The sequence below is a fragment of the Pristis pectinata genome, chromosome 33, assembly GCF_009764475.1.
Source record: "Pristis pectinata isolate sPriPec2 chromosome 33, sPriPec2.1.pri, whole genome shotgun sequence".
Classification (NCBI taxonomy): Eukaryota; Metazoa; Chordata; class Chondrichthyes; order Rhinopristiformes; family Pristidae; genus Pristis; species Pristis pectinata.
In genome coordinates this window covers 3343039-3363406 of record NC_067437.1, presented here as the reverse complement: position 1 = coordinate 3363406, position 20368 = coordinate 3343039, and the positions used below count along the sequence as shown (strand labels likewise).

The 20368-nt window shown below is 47.7% G+C and overlaps 1 protein-coding gene across 1 annotated transcript in view; it reads right to left on the bottom strand.

Annotated features, from left to right (window-relative positions):
- The window catches only part of si:ch211-51c14.1 (protein kinase C and casein kinase substrate in neurons protein 3), a 55919-nt gene extending 43098 nt beyond the window's left edge, over positions 1 to 12821 (bottom strand). The window contains exon 1 of the mRNA XM_052043275.1: positions 12490 to 12821. The gene's annotated coding sequence lies outside the window, so the exon portion shown is untranslated. The remainder of the gene's footprint in view (positions 1 to 12489) is intronic.
- Positions 12822 to 20368: the final 7547 nt, after the last annotated feature.

Genomic DNA, 20368 nt, shown 5'->3' with positions numbered 1-20368 from the left:
CTTCCTGACTCTTGAACTCAATGCCTCGACTGATAAAGGCAAGCGCCCCATTCACCTTCTTTACAACCCTGTCAACTTGTTTGGCCACCTTCAGGAAGCTATGGACTTGGACCCCAAGATCTCTCGGTACATCCTTCTATGCACCTAATGCCACAATGTCATTCTATCATCGATAAATCTGGTAGTTTGTGAGGGAGCAAAAGAAAAATTAATAATAAATATTAATTCAATGGTTAGAGGTTAACTGATTCTCTTTTTCCCCAGGGAAAGGGAACCAAAAACTAGAGGGCACAGGTTTAAGGTGAGAGGGGAGAGATTTAATAGGAACCTGAGGGGCAACTTTTTCACCCAGAGGGTGGTCCGTATATGGAATGAGCTGCCAGAGGAAGTGGTTGAGGCAGGTACATTAACAACATTTAAAATATATTTGGACAGGTACATGGATAGGAAAGGTTTAGAGGGATATGGGCCAAACGTGGGCAAATGGGACTGCCTTGGATGGTCAGCATGGATGAGTTGGGCCAAAGGGCCTGTTTCCCTGCTGTATGACTCTCCAATTGGTTAACTAGGAAGCAGAACCTGCATCCGATTTGGTCCATTCCTGACTCTTGGAAATTTCAGCTTCTTGAAGTGACCCATTCATAGAAAAATAGAAAATAGGGGCAGAAGTGGGCCATTTGGCCCATCGAGCCTGCTGTACCATTCAACATAACCCCGACTCTCTCCTCCTCATTTCCTTGAAGACTGTTTGTTGATTCAACACTTGAATCAATTACTTAAAACAATTCAATGGACCCGTCAGCATTTCCCCAGGATTACAGGGGCAGACGTCACACGCAGCCTGGCTAAAGTCGGTCACATCCTGAGGACAAAGTGAAATGTCAGTGACTGACTTGTGTCGAACTCAGGAACTCCACCAGTCTGTGGTGTTTACAGCAAGCCACATTTTGATTTTGGACCCATCACAATGACTTTGCCTCTGGGCATTGAATTCCCCGAAATCAAATGAATTAGGACAAGTTGTGATCTGTTTCAGTCCTTATGATTTCCACACTCCTGGATTTCCAGCTTCCGGGACAGTGTTTCATGGGTCAACTGTCACCAAGACAACTGAGTTAGACTCATCGAATGTAAACAATCTCATTGACAAATTTTAAAATTTACAGAAAGTAGGTTCAGATAAAATGTCTTTGAACCTGAAACAATTGCCTCTGTTTCTCCCTCCACAGACGCTGCCTGACCTGCTGAGTGTTTCCAGCATTGTCTGTTTTGGTTTCAGGAGGTGGACATGGTTACTCTCCCCTGCATTCATCACCCTGCCCTCATTGCCCCTGAACTTGCTGGGGCCATTTCAGAGGGCAATTAAGAACTAATCACATTGTTGTTAGTCTGAAGTCACCTATAAGTCAAACTGGACAAGCTCTGCAGATTTCATCTGAAGAACATCATTGAAGCTTTTAAACAATCCAGTTATCATTACTGATATTACTTTTAATTTCCAGATTTAGAACAAAGAACACAGAACAGTACAGTACAGGACAGGCCCTCCGGTCCACAACATCTGTGCCGAACACGATGCCGAATTAAACTAAATCCCTTCTGCCTGCACATGATCCACATCCCTCCATATTCACATGTCTAACAGTCTCTTAAACCCCTCTATCATATCTGCTTTCACCACCACCCCTAGCAGCCCGTTCCAGGCACCCACCACTCTCTGTGTAAAAAACCTGCCCCATACATTTCCTTTAAACTTTCTGCTTCTCACCTTAAAAGCATGCCCTCTAGTACTTGACATTTCTACCCTGGGGAAAAGATTCTGTCTACCCCATCTCTGCCTCTCATAAGTTTATAAACTTCTATCAGGTCTCCCCTCAGCCTCCGACACTCCAGAGAAAATGGAGAGAGAGAGGGGGAGAGAGGGGGGGGGTGAGAGAGAGAGAGAGAGGGGGGGAGAGAGAGAGGGGGAGAGAGCGGGAGAGCGAGAGAGAGCGAGAGAGAGCGAGAGACTGTCCGTATGTGTGGTGAGGACATGATCAGTAATCCCACAACAGAGACCCGCTCCCCTGCGGCAGATGACACTGGAGTACTTTACCCTTTACTGATGGAGCTGAGCACAATTTCTTGGTGCTGGTGACTTGCTCCGGTAGTGGATAAAGTGGTCTCCAGTTCCCCAACCCAACCCCTCCCCCCCATCTCTGTACAATAGTGAAACTCTTACCTAAGCAGTCTCAGGGCAAGAAAGGGGCTGTGGTTAGTACAATGCGGGCTGGATAGAGAGAGAGTGGTGGAGGTCATGATCTGAAGCCAAACCCTCCATGAAGGGCCAGGGCAGAGTTGGGGGAGTGAAACTCCTCTCTTGTTGTCTAATAAACAGCTGGGGGTTGGGTGCTGCAAGGGAGGGCGCAGAGTGCAGAGACCGAAGAGCAAAGGCAGACACACTTGACTAGAATCAAAGTCCCACAGCCCATAGCACACCTTCCGAAGTATGGGTCACAGTTAGATCTTTAAAGTCATAGAGTCACACAGCACGGAAACAGGCCCTTCTGCCCAACTCGTCCATGTTGGCCAAGATTCTCATCTAAGCTAGTCCCATTTGCCCATGTTTGGCCCATATCCCTCAAAACCTTTCCTATCCGTGTACCTGTCCAAGTATCTTTTAAATGTTGTTAATGTACCTGCCTCAACCACTTCCTCTGGCAGCTCGTTCCATATACTGACCACCTTCTGGGTGAAGAAGTTGCCCCTCAGGTTCCTATTAAATCTCTCCCCTCACCCTAAATGTATGCCCTCTAGTTCTCCATTCCTCAGCCCTGGGCAATAGACCTTCAGTTTGAATTAATGAAACCTTAACTCTGCTGTTTGACCTGCCAAATATTCCCAGCAAGTTTATTCCCCATTTCCAGCAGTGTTTTGCTTTAGGAGCCCAGTGAGTGTTGTAGGTGGCGTCTAATATGCCCACAGCCTTTGCAAACAGTGACACATTGAAGAAACAAGATCTGGGTTTCAGTGATGCGGACTGCGGGATCGAGATTATCCCAGAAGTGTGCTGCTCTGCTGTACAATGATGCTGTGAGATAGTTTTACACCCAACCCAGAGAGCAAGCAATGTGTCAGTTCAGTGACACAACACCCTCAGCATAGATAAAGCTGAACTTTTTCTGGGCTGTTCTGATCACAGTGTTATTCCTGTTTCTCATTATCGCAGTGAAACCAGGTCACAGATAGGATAAGGGAGGCCTTGAGCTCAAACACCAGCCGGAGCCAACCCCACTATTCACTACCTCCAGGGTTTCCGCTGCCCTGTTTGTTCCAAGTGGTCTCGCTGGAGCTTCCTGACATCAGTCCTTGACAGCTCAAACAGTACAGTGTCTGAGCTGCAGAATGTGTGGAAAATCTGACCAAATCCTCCTCCTGTTGCATGTTAAAGTACAAAAAGTAAGGCTGTTGATTTCAAATGATACAGCTTTATCCGGGGCATGCAGGGTACAATCAGGAAAACAAGTCATTGCCTTTCAGATTTACAGTGATTTATCCAAGTTGACTTTTTCCGACGATTGTTTAGATTGGCAGATCTCCAGAACAATAACTGTCCAATGCAGTCACAACACAGCCACAGTGCAGTAATGATCCAACCCAACCACAGTGCAATGCCCAATGCAGTCCAGTGCAGGAATCATTCAACCTGATCGCAGCTCAATAGAAGTCCAATGCAGCCACAGTGGATCTACCATCCAGCCCAGATCTGACATTCACCCCTGAACTAATCTCAAGCGGCATACAAGACGCTGGAGGAACTCAAGGGGTCAGGCAGCATCTGTGGAAGGAAATGGACAGTCGACATTTCGAGTCGAGATGCTTCATCAGTCCAGATTTAGGACCCTGACCCAAAACATCGTGTCCATTTCCCTCCACAGATGCTGCTCGACCCGCTGAGTTCCTATAGCATCTTGTTTGTTACTCCAGATTCCAACATCTGCCATCTCCTGTGTCTTCACTGAACCAATCTCACCCTGAATCTTCACTTCTACCCCACTGACATTGCCTTAATGTCATTGACTGTGCCATCTTCCTAAAGCATTTTCCTTGACCTTCCTTGGATTGTGACTGATTTTCTGCAGGGATGTGCCTTCTTTCTGAAGAGTCACTGGGGCCGGTGGTCACATATAAACCAGACCAGGACAGGGCAGCAGATGTCCTTCTCTGAAAGACATTACGCGACCAGACAGGTTTCTGATTGTGCCACGGAACTTGCTGAACCAAAGTTTTCCCTCGTTAATTGAGTTTACTTTCCTTAACCACAAGGTAAGACTCAAGCCCTTAGATTGGAAACTGGGTCCACGTGCAGAGTTTAATCACACAAAGTTGCACATAAAATATGATTTTACTTGGGCTTAGATCTGGGTGAAATTGTGTCCATCAGGAAGTTATGGTTATAGAGTAGTGCAGCACAGAAACAGGCCCTTTGGCCCAACATATCCATGCCAACCATCGAGTGTCCATCTATACTGTAACCTTCTATTCCTTGGCTAGATACTTGCTGAATGTTACCTTCACCACCCCCTCAGGCAGTGCGTTCCAGATTGCAACCACCCTCTGGGTAAAAAAGTTCTCCTTCAGATACACTCTAAACCTTTTACCAGTGAACTTAAACCTCTGTCCTCTAGTTTTAGGCATCTCTGTTTTGGGGAAAAGTTTCCTATTATATCTACTCCATCTATGCCCCCCAATGATTTTGTACATCTCCATCAGATTCCCCCCTCCTCCTCTCCGGGGCAGCCCAACTCAGCCTCTCCAACTCCAAATGCTGTGGAAGTACAGCTCTTCTGTGATTGCCACAGGGGGTGAGTTCCTGTAAGGCACAGCACCAGGGACCCGAGTTCAATCCTGACTACTGGCGTCAGTCGAGTTTATTGTCAGATGCACAAGTCCATGTGTGCACAGGTGCAATGAAAAACTTCCTTGCAGCAGCATCACAGGCACAGAGCATCAGATAAGCAGCATTCACAAGAAAAAAATAATTTTTTTACTTTTTTTTTTACAAGAACACAATTAGAAATAAAAAAACAAAGTCCATTTCAGTGCAAAGTCTGTGCGTGTCTCTGTAGAGTTTGCATGTTTCCCCCTGAGCACTTGGACAGGTACATGGGGGGATGGAACTGAGAGGGATATGGGGCAAATGCAGGAAATTGGGACTAGCTGGGTGGGCACCGTGGTCGGCATGGACTGGTTGGGCCGAAGGGCCTGTATCCGTGCTGCATTCCTCTATGACTACCTAGTGCTCCAGTTCCTCTCACATCCCAAAGACTGGCAGGTCGGTCAATTAATGGCCCACTGCCAGTTGCCGCCAGTGTGTGGGTGAGGGGTAGAATCTGGGGGGAGTTATTGGTCACAAGAGAGAGAATAGTTAACAGGGAAATAAGTGGTCGAGTGGGATTGGTCGGAGAACTCAATGTGCTGAATGTTCTCCTGTATCATGAAGAAATATGAAATCTGAATATGAAACTACACAACACTTGGAAAAAAAAATCACTGCTACTCCCCAGATAGCTCTTACAGTGAAATTTTCCTGCCAACACTCACTGCACTTAAGATCTCCACCCAGAAAACTGATCTATTTTACTTTTTAGACTCAGGCTTGCTGTGGAATTTTGGTTTAAGCTGCCCTGCTCCCAACCCTCTCCTCCTCCTCTGTAATCAGAGGCAGCTCACCACATCACTCCATGGGTTAACAGGGTCCATCTCAAGTCCCGCACCTCTCTTGTGCCAATAAAAACTCGCTGTGCAGTCGACTGTTTCTCTTGAAGAACTTGCCCTCTTTTTTTTTAAAAAAAAATTTCCTGCCAGAAGTTTACTAATCAGTTCAGGAATAAGGGGAGGAAATTAGAACCACAAGGTGAGGACTGGGTTAATTCTTGGGCTACGTTCTAAAGTGCAGTCAGTGAAGATTGTGATGAAATGTTATCTTTAAAAGCCACCAGCCACAAATAAATGCTGCCGACTTTAATTTCATGTTGCATCCTGGTTTTTACTTTCTTCTTCCCTGAGGTTTGATGTCACGTGGCGGGGTTTGACCGTGTTCCGTCCAAATCTATCGCATCACCAGCACAACTGCTAGTTTGAGAAGGAGAGGCTCAGTCTGTTTGGCAGCAAAACTGACAACGTAGAACTGGGGCAGTGGAAGGTTTTTCTGACTGAATATTTTCCTCTCTTGCCAATGGAAAGGCGTCAGTTCTGTGCTGCCACGGAACTCTCAGGGTGTCGGCCGACTCCTGCACAAGCAGAGGGGCAAACCACAGGGTCCCTCCAGTCTGCGGTCAGAAGGATCATTGTCCTTGATTCCACTTTCTCAACAGTCCACAAACGCATCTTGATGCGGGCTGACCAGTGCAATAGCTCGCTGCTGGGGGCTGCCAAGAGGTCATCACTGCAGGTCCCATCTTTGTCCAATATCCTCACCCCAACCTTTACCCCGAGGTTGGACTGTGGGAGATCCAGAAAAGGGAAGATAGTGAAGCGTGCACAGCGGGTGGCACTATGGCACAGCGGGTAGAGCCGCTGCCTCACAGCGCCAGAGACACTGGTTCAATCCCAACCTCCACCGCTGCCTGTGTGGAGTTTGCATGTTCTCCCCGTGACCGAGTGGGTTTCCTCCCACGTCCCAAAGACGTGAGGGTCAGGAGGTTAATCAGCCCTCTATTCCTCCAGTGCGTGGCTGAGGGGTAGAATCTGTGGGGAGTTGATAGGACAGCAGAGAGAGTGAAATGGGATTGGTGTATGGTCAGCATGGACTCGGTGGGCCGAAGGGCCTGTTTCCATGCTGTCTCTCTCTACGAGACTCTATCACCTCCTCCTGTCCCTATTCTCCCGTTTCTCTGTAGAATTTCCCTCTGTACCACCACGGCAGCTGAGATCAGTTGAGCTGGCAGAGACCAGACCTCAGATCTGGGACGTTTGTCTCCAGCCTGGCTAACAGTCAATGCATGTGGGTCACTGGGGAAACTTGCACTGTTAGAAGTGATTGTGCTGCACTGCTGAATTATAACCATGTGGGAACATTAGCATCGTAAGGATAGTCAGCGACAAGAAAAAGGCATTTGGCCATATAAACATTTCCCACAACTGACCCAGAGATGCCCACACTACAAGAGCCAAACTAAGCACTCAGCTCCCCAAGGCTGTCCTGATAAGATAATGCCTGATACTTTGTCCACATTCCAGCCAGATCTTTGTATGCTTCTGCCCAAACATCTATTAGCCTGCACCTTGAATATACTCAGGCTAAACATTTTGCCTTATTTTGGTCCTGAACTTTGCTGATATTTGTAAATCTAAGTACTATGTCATGGGATTACCAGTGTGTGTGAACACCTTCATGTGCAGTGTTTGGGGAATGCCTGTCAAAGGGTGGGGTTCAGAGAACATGCTTGTAACAGATGCTATCAATGCAGTGATAAGTGTAACAATGTTAAAAGGGTAAGGTTAACCTGTTGCTTTCTTGTTGTGGAAGTTCTGATTTCATTTTACACACAGTAACACTCTGATAATCCGCTAGCCAACACTTCCGAAATTGTGATGCTTCGGCATCTGAATCAAGTTCTGATTCCCAAAGTCACTGGGGCCCCAATTCCCGTGCTCCCTTTAAACTTACCAGGTTCACTGGAAAGTAGTCATCATAGAGAGACATGGTAGGGAAATAGTCCCTTCGGCCCACTGAGTCTGTGCTGACCGCCAGGCACCCATTTACACTAATCCTGCATTAATCCCATTTCTCCATTCTCCTCCACCACCACCCCCCCCCCCCCAACAAACGGGGCAATCTACAGTGGCCAATTTACCCTAATCCCATTTTATTCTCCCCACATCTCCATCAACTACCCCGCAGATTCCACCCCTCACCCACACACTGGGGGCAATTTACAGCAGCCAATTAACCCACCGACCCCAGATGTGGGAGGAAATAGGAGCACCCAGGGGAATCTCGCGCAGTCACAGGGAGAACGTGCAAACTCCACACAGACAGCACTGGAGATAGGATCAAAACCGGGTCTCTGGTGCTGTGAGACAACGGCTCTACCAGCTGCGCCCATGTCACCCTGATGTTTATTGTTACCATGTAACATCCAAATAAAGGTAAATTAAAAGTTTGTTGGGGTATTAATAGAAATAACATCCAATAGTCCAGAAAATCTGCTGGTCCAGAACCACCAAATTCCAGATTATCAGAATTTTACTGGAATTTGAAATTCCAGTTTGATAAGATCTTTATTAGTCACATGTACATCGAAACACACAGTGAAATACATCTTTTTTGCGTAGAATATTCTGGGGGTAGCCCGCAAGCGTCGCCACGCTTCCGGCACCAACATAGCATGCCCACAACTTCCTAACCCGTACGCCTTTGGAATGTGGGAGGAAACCGGAGCACCCAGAGGAAACCCACGCAGACACGGCAAGAACGTACAAACTCCTTACAGACAGCGGCCGGATTTGAACCCGGGTCGCTGGCGTTGTAAAGCATTATGCTAACCACTATGCTACTGTGCCTTGAAGACGCTTTATGGCATTTCCAGTTTCAGACACATTTGTTTCACAAGAGTAGGTGATGGATCTAGCAGGGAATGGAGGGATAGAGACGCCGTGCAGGCAGATGGGATGAGTTTAAATTGGCGTCAGCACAGACATTGTGGGCTAAAGGGCCTGTTCCTGTGCTGTAACACATCTATTTCCTCACCATGAACACCAGATGCACACTCACAGCACAGACACAACTGTACAAACCCAGGCAGGCCCTGTGCATTTGGTTTAAGAACATTTATTGGAGATCCCATGGAGAGAATTATCTTGCCTATCAAAGGGTTAATGCTCCCTGGAGAAGATTTTTACACTGGTAGGTTCAGAGCCCTTACTTGGGAGGGTTACTATCCCTCCCCCGTAACCTCCCCTGGCTCCACTACCAATTCTAAACCCTTGTGCATCCCAAATCCTTTCTGCCCTGCCATTGGCTGGCTTTGCTTTTCACTGTCAGAGACGCAAGCTCAACTTGTGCATAGCAAGATTCCAAACATCCAATATCACTACAACACATTCCACCAGGCTCAAGGACAGCTTCTATCCCACCATTATCAGACACTTAAACAGATCTCTCATACGCTAAAGATGAACTCTTGATCTCCCAATCTACCTCATCGTGGCCCTTGCACTTTATTTGTCTGCCTGCACTGCACTTTCTCTGTAACTGTAACACTGTATTCTACATTCTGTTTCCCTTTTACTACCTCGATGTACTTATGTATGGAATGATCTGTCTGGATGGCACGCAAACAGAAGTTTTTCACTGATTCTTGGTACACATGTCAATAATAAACCAATACCGATACACCATCTGGTCACTGTCACATGGATCAGCGTGGATATGGTGGACTGAAGGGGCTGTTTGTGTCCTCTTCAAGTCTATGATAGTGCTGTTTGTGGGCTCTTGCTGTGCACAAACTGACTGCCGCATTTCCTGCATCATAACGGCAGCCGGACTTCAAAGCAACTCCACTGGCTGTGGAGCACATTGGGATGTCCTGATAAGGTTGTGAAAGGTGCTACGGAAATGCAAGTCTTTCTCTTTGTTAATCAATGAGCTTTATGTGGAAAATGAGCAAGGTCATTCTCACTCAGGGAGACGTGCCTCAGGACACTGTCGGGGGAAAACACCCTGTGATTATTTGTCCATTGTGTCTGATGGATGTTTTCCACCGTTGTTCATGTGGTGAGGGTTGTGGTAAGGACCTTCCTCTAACCTCCTGAATGAGAAAGGAAGAAAGCTGCCAGAGCCCCTGCCTCTACTTCTCCCCATCCCTATGGGAGGTGGAGACGGCAGGCAGTGAGAGGGACATTGAGCTCTAGATAGAACATAGAACAGTACAGCACATGAACACACCCTTTGGCCTACAATGTGCCAATTTAAATTAATCCCATCTGCCTGCACAAGGTCCATATCCCTCCACTCCCTGTCTAAATGCCCCTTAAACACCACTATCGTATCTGCTTCCACCCCCACCCCTGGCAGCCCGTTCCAGGCACCCACCACTCTGTGTAAAAATCTTGCCTTGCACATCTCCTTATAAAGCAGTTCAAATGAAGGGTCTCGACCCGAAATGTCGACTGTCCAGCTCCCCACCCCACCCCCCACAGATGCTGCCTGACCCACTGAGTTCCTCCAGCAGCTTGTTTGTTACTTAAACTTTCCCCCTCTCACCTTAAAGCTTTGCCCTCTAGTATTTGACATTCCCACCCTGGGTAAAGACTCTGTCTACCTTATCTATGCCTCTCATAATTTTATAAACTTCTAGCTTTGCAAGAGGACTGTGCTCACGTTCACTAATGTGTAAATACTCATGGGCTACATCACGACTTTTGCAAAGCCAACTTGACCACCTGATTCATTTCCTCTCCCTAACTGCCCTCGAGAAGGTGATGGTGAGCTGCCCTCTTGAACCACTGCAGTTCTTGTTCCCACTGAGTGCTGGTGGGGAGGGAGTTCCAGGATTTAGACCCAGTGACAAAGAAGGAACAGCGATATTGTTCCAGGTCAGGATGGTGCGTGACTTGATAGGGAAACTGCGGGTGGTGGTGTTGCCATGTGCCTGTCCCCCGTACTGAAATGGTGGAGATCACAGATTTGGGAACTGCTGCGGTGCAGTTGGTACATGCTACCGCCACGTGAGACAGTATTGGGCGGATATCATCTGAAGGGGCTGCTCCACAAATTTAGGCTGCACTTCAGCCCCCGCACTCCTGATCTTCTGTCACCTGGTGCGGCGGAGAGGGGGGGGGGGTCACTCGGGGGGTCTCCTGGTCGGTTCTCTCCTGGACCTGGCCAAGGTGGCCATTCGCGGGACCAGGCAGTGGGCAGTCGAGGGTTCCACCCAAGCTGACTCCCTGCCCCTCTTCTGGGGTTATGTCTGTGCCCGCGTGTCCCTGGAGAAGGAGCACGCGGTATCCATGGGTACAGTGGGGGCCGTCCAGGACTGGTGGGCACCTCAGGGGCTCGAGTGCATTCTGGACAGTGATGACCACATTGTCATTTGAAGTTGATGACTGTAAATCGTCTGAATCGTGGAGTATTGAAATACTGCAATAATGTGATGCTGTAAACATTCAATAAACTTGTGTAAAAGGAAAAAAAAATGTTGGATGGGAGTTTAGGTTGACAGCTGTCCATCAAACACTTGATTAACTCGGAAGGAGCCATTTAATTCCCAGTCTGGGTCGGGTCAGTGGATCCCGAGGTGGGGAGTGTTTAGCTGCTACAAATGAGATGCTGATCGGAGTCTAACGGGGGAAATTCAGTCAATTCTTGTTGCAAAGAACAACCATGGACTCTTTGTAAGAATCCAGTGAACATCATTTGTGATGTCCCCCATGGCAAAGAGCTGAAGCAACCATGCGAAGGAGCTCATTGGAACAACGATTGCATCCTAGCAAGATTCATGACAGTAAAATAAAATGAAATGACTGCAAATGACTCAGCCTTTGCTAATCAAACCATTCATGGTTGGCTCCATTCACCGTATTCCGGAGATTTACACTCATTTGTGAGCAACGACTTTCCCATTTCAGACCTTCAGCCAAGCATCTAATTGGCCCAGGATTGCTCTACCAAGGAGACATCTGCATTCTCCCTGCTCTCTATCTCTGCACACACGTCAATATTCAGCTGTATCCCAGCTGGACACTTTTGCAATAGAGGGCGAGTGTCCCTTTAAGGAACGACTCAATGCTTCCCTTTCCAACACAGCAACGCCACTCACTGCCAAAGCTGTTCCAGGATCTATAATCTGCTCCACAATTGCTGGGGAAACAGTGAAGTATCCCCCCCAGACCTGGCCAATCTCCAGTGTGTAAACTCTTGACAAAAGGCTGTAAACTGATAGCTGCATAAAATGAGCAAAAGCAGCTGAGCAGTTACTGCCAGTCCCTCCTGCTCAATACAGTCGCAGATAAAATGGATTTATTTTTAACCGTGGGGCGAGCTAACCAGATATGTACATCCACACTCAGGCACACGGACACACACATATTGCTCAGACACACACCAACATAACTCCCCACCACACCCGGACACACACTAACACACTCCCCCCACACCCAGACACACACCAACACACTCCCCCCACACCCGGACACACACCAACACACTCCCCCCACACCCGGACACACACCAACACACTCCCCACACACCCAGACACACACCAACACACTCCCCCCACACCCAGACACACACCAACATACTCCCCACACACCCAGACACACACCAACACACTCCCCACACACCCAGACACACACCAACATAATCCTTCACACAACCGCTCACATGCAGACACGTTTTTTTAAGAAGACCCCCTCAAACCATCTTTTGCAGTGAATATTTGTCAGAAGTTCCTGCTCGATGTGCAGGGTGCCAGCACACGCGAGTGGATCTTTAACCAGACTCACCTCAGTCTTTTGCCAACTCCCAGACCGTGGGTTGAATTTCAGGTGTGTTAAAGCTGACCAACTGGCCCCGGGGGTGAGGTGAGGGGAGGTGGCTGCAAAACCCCCGCGGATTCCTGCGGCCACTGTTTGCCGGCGCCTGTCCTGATGCTCTGCCTCTCCCTCTGATTCCTCGCAGGGAATGCCGAGGACTCACACTCCTGCAATGAGCATGTGCAGCCTGGAAACAGCACTGGGGTAGGGAACGTCACGAGTGTGTGAAGGACTCCAGAGAGGGAGGGCAATGCGAGCCTGTGTGTAAGTGCTTTTAGCTGAAAGGAAGCGCAGTTCGGAGACCTTCCCCTTGCCCTCTTCCGAAGCCACTGAGGCAGCTTCCCAGTCTGGCAGCCTTTCAATATCTCGCTGGAGACACCAGTTATCACGTACTGGTCTCCCATAGACTTCCTGCCTCTCGCACTCCTTTCATACATGGGGTCGCTGTCTCAAAACCCCCCTTTGTGCCGAGTGTCAATTTTTCACAGAGGAAGGCTAACGATATCGCTGCCACCCCGGCCATACCCCTTTCTCTCTCCTACCTTGTGGAGAAGATACAGGAGGCTGAAAGCCCGGACTCAAGAACAGCTCCTTCCCAACTGCCATCAGACTTCTGAAGCAGTCACCTCCCTCACATCCCCTTCCCAGTGGGGCTGCCACGTTCTCGGACCCTTAACTCTCCCTCTCTCTGTTATTGTCACTTTAGCATTTATTTGTGCACTGCCTCACCTCAGACTGCACTACAATCTCTGTTCCATTCTGATAGTTTGTGTTTGTCGTTGTACATGTTGTATTTAAGATAAGATCTTTATTAGTCACATGTACATTGAAACACAGTGAAATGCATCTTTTTTGCGTAAAATATTCTGGGGGCAGCCCGCAAGTGTCGCCACGCTTCTGGCACCAACGTAGCACGCCCACAACTTCCTAACCTTTATGTCTTTGGAATGTAGGAAGAAACCGGAGCACCCGGAGGAAACCCGCGCAGACACAGAGAGAACGTACAAACTCCTTACAGACAGAGGTCAGAATTGAACCTGAGTCGCTGACGCTGTAAAGTGTTACCATGTATAGTTTACTCTGTGAGCTCCACACCAGCGAGGAATTTCATTGCACCCCGGTGTATGTGACAATGCACTAATCTGGATCTGTCATAACCAGGCCCTTCAGCCCACTGAGTCTGTGCTGACCATCAAGCACTCACATATACACTAATCCTACACATTCTCCCCACATTGCCATCAACTCCCCCCAGATCCTACCATCCACCTACACACTAGGGCAATTTACCCAATTAACCCCCCAACCCACACATCCAGAGGAAACCCACGTGGTTACAGGGGGAAAAAGAACATTCTATAAGTGTAGAATATTCTATATCAAGAGTAAAAGGGTAGCTAGGGAGAGGGGTAGGTCCCCTTAAGGATCATTGTGGTAACCTCAGTGTGGAGCCGGAGAAATGGGTGAGGTCTTAAATAAATACTTCTTGTCTGTATTTACTGTGGCGAAGGAATGGAAGCTAGTGATTTTTTGGGCGGGAACAGTGATATCCTCGAGCACATCAACATTACCAAGGAGGAGATGGAGTTTCTGAACCGCATAGAGGTGGATAAATCCCTCGGGCCTGACCAGATGTTTCCCACCGGATGAGATTCAGAGAGACAGGATCTTCCAGCATTTGGAAAGGCAATGGCTTATTAGGGATAGCCAGCGTGACTTTGTGCGTCTCATGAATTTGATTGAGTTTTTGGAAGAGCTGGCCAAGAGGATGGATGAGGGCTGGGCGGTAGATGTTGTCCACATGGACTTTAGCAAGGTCTTTGACAAGGTCCCACGTGGTGGGCTGGTCTGGAAGTTTGGATCACATGGGGTCCAGGGGTGAGCTAGCCAACTGGATACAAAATTGGCTTGGTGGGAGGAGGCAGAGGGTGGGAGTGGAGGGGTGTTTCTCAGACTGGAGGCCTGTGACCAGCGGTGTGCCGCAGGGATTGGTGCTGGGTCTGCGTTGTTTGTTGTATATATCAATGATTTGGGTGGAATGTAGGTGGCATGGTTAGTCATTTTGCAGATGACACCAAAACTGGTGGTTATAGCAGAGAGCAAAGAAGATTGTCTCGTATTATAGCAGGTTATGGATCAACTGGGAAAGTAAGTAAAGGAATGGCTGATGGAATTTAACTCAAACAAGTGTGAAGTGATGTATTTCGGGAAGTTAAACCAGGGCAGGACTCACACAGTGAATGGCAGGACCCTGGGAAATGCTGTTGGACAGGGAGACGTAGGGGTACAAGTACATAGTTCCCTGAAAGTGGCGACACAGGTAGACAGGGTGGTGATGAAGGTGTGTGGCATACCTGCCTTCATCAGTGGAGGCATTGAGTTGGGACATCATGTTACAGCTGAACGAAACATTGGTTCGGCTGCACTTGGAGCGCTGTGTGCAGTTCTGGTCACCGTGCTATAGGTAGGATGTAATTAAGCTGGAGAAGGCACAGAAAAGATTCACAGGAATGTTGCCTGGACTGGAGGGGTTGAGTTATAAGGAGAGATTGGGTAGGTTGAGACTGATTTCCCTGGAGCGAAGGAGGCTGAGAAGTGTCACGATAGAGGTATATAAAATAATGAGAGGCTTGGACAGGGTAGGTAGCCGGAGTCTGTTTCCCATGGTGGGGGTTTAAAGAGAACCTGAGGGGTATATTTTTCCCAGAAAGAGTAGTTGGTACCTGGAACGAGCTGCCAGAGGAGGAGGTGGAGGCAGGAACAGTAACAACATTTAAGAGGAATCTGGACAGGTACTTGAATGAGCCGGGGATAGAGGGGGATGGAATTAATGCAGGCAGGTGGAACTAGTGCAGATAGGCACGATGGCTGGCATAGACACAGTGGGCCGAAGGGCTTGTTTCTATGCTGTACAGCTCTGTGACTCCACACAGACAGCACCAGAGGTCAGGATCGAACCCGGGACCCTGGAGGTGTGAGGCAGTGGCTCTGCCAACCGTGCCACTGTTCCCCCCTTTCTGGCTACAAGAGTACCGTGAGATGTTTTAATGTGTTAAGAGGCACTATATAAATGCTGGTTGTTATTGTGTGAGCCTGACTGGCTGTGAGAGGTGAGGCAGCCATCACCTCCAGTCCAGTGTCCAGCTGACATCACTGGTTGGGAGGCTTGGATTGTGCCAACTCCTCCTCTACCATAGATCACTGAGTGTTGCCCCAAACAACGGACAGGCTGGAAGACATGGATGGAATTATTTAATTTCTTTTATCTCTTTTTCAGGGGTCATCAGCATTTCTCAGCCATCCCTATATCACCCCTTGAGAAGGTGAGGGTGAAACACATTCTCAAACCATTGCAGTCTCTCTGGGGAAGGTGCTCCCACAGTGCTGTTGGGTAGCTGAGTAGGGAGTTCCCATTACAGGGGTGAACCTAACTTCAATTTCTCACTGGTACGACCCTGTACACTTTAATTTACCCATCTGTACCAAATGTTTGGCCATGTTCTCACCAGTACACAAAGCCGGCACCAAGACAGAACACACTGGCTTCCTTTCACCTCTGACCCAGTGACAATGAAGGAGAAACATTTCCTCGTCAGGATTCAGTGTGATCTCCATAAAGAATCAGAATCAGATTTATTATCACTGACATAAATGACGTGAAATGTGTTGTTTTGCGGCAGCAGTACAGTGCAAGACATAAAATTACGATAAATTACAAAAGTAAATAAATAGCGCATTAGAGGAATATCGAGGGAGTGTTCATGGGTTCATGGACCGTTCAGAAACCTGATGGTGGAGGGGAAGAAGCTGTTCCTGAATCATTGAGTGTGGGTCTTCGGGCTCCTGTACCTCCTCCCCGATGGTAATAACGAGAAGAGGGCATGTCCCGGGTGGTGAGGGTCCTTAATGATGTATGCCGCCTTCTTGAGGCACCGCCTCTCGAAGATGTCCTCAATAGTGGGGAGGGTTGTGCCTGTGATGGAGCTGGCTGAGTCTACAACCTTCTGGTTTCTCCTATGCATGCTGCCCTTGACCTTGGTGATAGAGGTTGTGGGTTTGGGAGGTGCTCTTGGAGTAGCCTTGGGCTGTAATACAGTGTGCTTTGTAGTTGGAACAGCGGAGGAAGGGAGATGGATGGGGTGCCTGTTGAGCAGAACTCGTCGCACAACTATAGTCCTTTTCCAGGGTGTGTGTGGCTGGCTGTAAATCACTTTGTCCACTCACAGGTCATGGAATTCAATGCAAAACAAAGGTCTTTTTCTTTCTGGTGATGCATTTACTGATGAAATCATTGGGAGGAGACCGAGGGGTGATCTTATAGAGGTGTACAGAATTATGAGGGTCATAGATTGGGTCAATACGCCCAGTCTTTTTCCCAGGGTTGAGGAATCAAGAACTAGAGGTAATAGGTTTAAGGTGAGAGGGGAGAGATTTAATAGGAACCTGAGCAGCAACTTTTTCACCCAGAGGGTGCTCCGTATATGGAACGAGCTGCCAGAGGAAGTGGTTGAGGCAGGTACATTAACAACATTTAAAAGGTACTTGGACAGGTACATGGACAGGAAAGGTTTAGATGGAGATGGGACAAACACAGGCAAATGGGACTGGCTTAGATATGAATCTTGGTCAGCATGGATCAGATGGGCTGAAGGGCCTGTTTCCATGCTCTATGACTCCACATAAGCAACAGTAAAATTCCAGAAATCTCAATGGTTCAGTATCTGGCTCACTGGGTTCCTGCACTCCTTTGAACACAAAGGACCCTCGTTCCAATGTTCCCTTCCACACACCAGGCTCCTGGTTTCCACCGTCCCTTGAATTTACCTAAAGTCAAAAGTCAAAGTCGAGTTTATTATCAGATGCACAAGTCCATGTGTGCACAGGTGCAATGAAAAACTTACTTGCAGCAGCATCACAGGCACATAGCATCAGATAAGCAGCATTCACAAGAAAAACATAAATTAAACTTAAATTATACAAGAAAGAACAATATTGGTACAAAAAAGCCCATTGTAATGCAAAGTGGTCGCAGTGTTATTACACTGAGGTAGTGATTAGATTTCATGCGTTCCCTTGAAACACACCGAGTTCACTGGTAAATTTATTACTTTGTTGGGTAACATCTTAAATGCGTGCCTTCTAATATTAGACATTTGAACCCTGGGACAAGGGTACCGGCTGTCTACACTGTCTGTGCCTCTCCTAATCTTATAAACTTCTATCAGGTCTCCCCTCAGCCTCTGCTGCTCCAGAGAAAACAACACAAGTCTGTCCAACCTCTCCTCATAGCTCATGCCCACTAATCCAGGGAGCATCCTCCAGCTTCTTGTGTGTTGATACTCAGCCTAAATTTTCCCTCCTTTTTGCTTTCTACCTTTCCCTGTCACACTCTGTCAGTGTCGGTACTAGTTTGTGCCATTTGCAAGTGAATGGGCAGGAACACTGGCATTTGTTCCTGTAACCAGGTGACTTTACACTCAATACACACGAAATACTGATGAAGGGTCTCGACCCGAAACGTTGACTGTTTATTTCCCTGCGTAGATGCTGCCTGACCTGCTGAGTTCCTCCAGCACTTTGTGTGTTGCTCCAGATTCCAGCATCTGCAGAATCTTTTGTCTCTGATTTTACACTGAAGTTGGTGCTTTGAAAAGAACCTCGGTGCACCCCCTGCTGGCCAGTTCAATAATAAGAAGCCCAACAGCAACACGGAGACTTGGAATCAATGCATTTAATATGGTAGCACCGTGATTGTTTTACAGGAAGAGTTATCTGGTGGGCTGGACAAATGACATTGGAAAGCAGTTGTACAAAACATTGGAGACACAAACGGTGGAATCTGGAGCAACACACAAAATGCTGAAGGAACTCAGTGGGTCAGACAATGTCTGTGGGGGAAATGGACATTCGACATTGTACAAAACATTGGTTAGAACACACTTAGAGTAATTGTGGACAGTTCTGGTCACCATACTACAGGAGGGATGTGGTAGCAATAGAGAGAGTGTAGAAGAGATTCACCAGGATGTTGCCTGGAATGGAGGGCTGTGGTTATAAGGAGAGATGGGATAGGGTGGGTTTGTTCTCACTGGAATGTAGGAGGCTGAAAGGTGACCTTAGAGAGGTTTATAAAACTATGAGGGACATAGATAGGATAGGCAGAATCTTTCTCCCAGGGCAGGGGAGTCTAGAAGTAGAGGGCACAGGTTTAAGGTGAGAGGGGAGAGATTTTAAGGAACTCTGAGAGGTAGCTTTTTCCACACAGAGGGTGGTGGTTATCGAGAACGAGCTGCCAGAGGAGGTGGTGGAGGCAGGTACAATGACAACATTTAAAAGGGGTTTGGACGGGTACTTGGCTAGGAAGTGTCTCGAGGGATAAAGGCCGAATGCAGGTCCTGGGATTAGTGTCAGTAGGTATCATGGTCGGTTTGGACCAGTGAGCTGTTTACGTGCTGTAGGATTCTATGATTCTATCAAAGTTTATGTTCAAAATTTGCTATAGAAATTTCAGAATTTTAAAGTACATAGAACATAGAGCAGTACAGCACAGTATAGGCCCTTCAGCCCACAATGTTGTGCTGACCCATGTAAACCTACTCCATGATCAATCTATCCCTTCCCTCCTACACAGCCCACAACCCTCCATTTTTCTTACATCCATGTGCTTATCTAAGAGTCTTTTAAATGTTCCTATTGAAGTAATTATTTAATGATTTCGAAGAAGGCAGCATCCATCATTAAGGACTCTCACCATCTGGGACATGCCCTCTTCACGTTACTACCATCGGGGAGGAGGTACAGGAGCCTGAAGACCCACACTCAATGATTCAATAACAGCTTCTTCCCCTCCGCCATCAGATTTCTGAATGGTCTAGGAACCCATGAACATGACCTTGTGATTCCTTTTTTCTTTGCACTATTTATTTATTTTGTAATTCATAGTAATTTCATGTCTTCCACTGTATGGTGGGCCGAAGGGCCTGTTTTGTGCTGTATGGTTCTATGGTACTGCTGCCAGAAAACAACACATTTCACGTCATATGTCAGTGATAATAAACCTGATTCTGATAATCTTTCCAATGCCCTACATTACGCATCAACTGTCGATGTTCATCCTAATGGGTGTGCTCATAAAAAGCAATTCTTTGCTGATCTCAGATACATTGGGTAGAAATTCAACGAGGGAATTAATTTGGGCTTTGGGTTTATTCACATCAGTTGCCGGATATTTATCCTGCCCAATACTTCATCCTCTGCGATGTATTGTGATCTTTAGTGGATGGAGTTGCCTCAGTGTGGGGAAGGGTTACTGAGCCATCAGCTAAATGCACAAATCGTTCATCGTTCCAGGGGACTGAAATCAGCTCCTTGTTGGAAGTGACTTAGTGGGAGAGCATGCTCGCAGTTAGAGGGCTGAAGTCCACCCCAGTGTTGTAGGCGCATGACTAGACTGCCACTGTTCAGCAGTACAGAGGAAGTGCTGCGCTGTCAGAAGTGTTGTCTCCAGGGTGAGAGGTTAACCCTGCCTCTCCTCTCGAAGTAGGACAGTGTTCCTCCTGGTGTCCTGGTCAGTATTTACTCCTCCACACTTTGCCTTGAGTCTCAGCTTAGTCATGGAGTCACAGAATTATACAGCACAGAAACAGGCCCTTTAGACCAACTCGTCCATGCCGACCAAGTTGTCTACTTTAGCCAGTCTCATTGCCCTGTTCTTGGCACAACTCCTCTCCACCTTCCCCATACATGCACCTGTCTAAATCTCTTTTAAACCTTGTAATTGTACCCGCCTCTACCACTTCCTCTGGCAGCTCGTTCCATACACCCACCACCCTCTAGGTGAAAAAGTTGC